We start from the raw sequence: 1372 nt of genomic DNA on the forward strand, positions 1-1372 counted from the left end.
CCTTTTTAATACTACACTTAAGAGATCCCAACAAGGATAGAACTTCCAATTAATCATTCCCCCAGTCAAGGCTTTTTATCTAGAATATTAATAATCATTCTTAGTTTTTATTGCTTTAATTTACAATTATTTAATTACTCGTTATCCAAACTTAAAATCTCTTGGAAATTCCTAATTAATAAAATAGCATCCTTTCTTGCAACTCGTTGGGAGACGACCTCGGACTCATACTCCCAGTATATTTATTATAAATTTTTGTGACACCTTTCTAAATTAGTGAGGCGGATTTTAGCTGCTTAAGAGCTATACTCGCAATGTTGTTATTATATTACAATCTCTTAATTGGTCTAACGTCTGCCACGCACCAACGCGGATGCGCGCAGTGCGCGCACGCGTACAAGCGATTATGCCATTGGCCTAGTGTTGGCGCGAGAGTGGCCCAACTCTCTGGACAATGTATGGGCCTGTATCTGCGTATGGGCGCGCACGTGCACACCGTGCATACGCGTTCGTGACACTTTTTTTTAAACACTAAAATAGCTAAGAAAGATCTCCCTAACAGTACCTACAGCTCAGAACTGATCAAAAATGCAAAATTACAAAAATCTTTTTGACTTTTGAAACTTTTCCAACTACTAAACAAGCAAAACTTGCATGTCAAGCAAGTAATAACCAAATTATTAAAACAAGCTTATATGAAGAGAATAACAACCTACAATGGTAACTCAATCACTTATTAATCAAAGTTACAAGAGACTGGAAAGAGTGTACCATGGTAGGGTGTTTCCCACCTAGCACTTTTATTTATTGTCCTTAAGTTGGAGTTATGGGGAACTCCTCTCAAGGTGGCTTGTGCTTAAATTCATCTTGGAACTCCCACCAATGCTTGGTTCTCCATGGTGCCCCAAGATTTCTCATGTGTTGCACCAAGCCTTGATGGAGTTCTTCACAAGCTTGGGGCTCCAAAAGTTGATTCTCTTCTTGTAATCCGGGATCCCACACTTTATTTTCACAACCGTCTTGAAGTTGATTCTCATTATTAGTCCATCCGGGTGGCAAACAAGATGAATTCTCAATAGAGCGGCCAAACACTCTCCTAGACCCAAGCAATCTAGTTCTACACCAACCCTTGCTATGAAATTTTGAACATGTCATCATAATGAACCTTGATTTACAATGCCAACCACTAACCATCCCCCTTTTGCTTTTAAATCCACAAATATTTCTAAGTTGACCATCCGTCTCAAGCAAACCATATTCAAAGGAAATAATAAAGCTTAAGTATAAGGAATTTACCTACTTGAATGAAAGGATGGATGGTGATGGCTTGGGGGGAGGTATTTCCAATGTCCTTGCAAGTTCTACTCCCTTG

The sequence above is a fragment of the Arachis ipaensis genome, chromosome B05 (genome assembly GCF_000816755.2).
Source record: "Arachis ipaensis cultivar K30076 chromosome B05, Araip1.1, whole genome shotgun sequence".
NCBI lineage: Eukaryota > Viridiplantae > Streptophyta > Magnoliopsida > Fabales > Fabaceae > Arachis > Arachis ipaensis.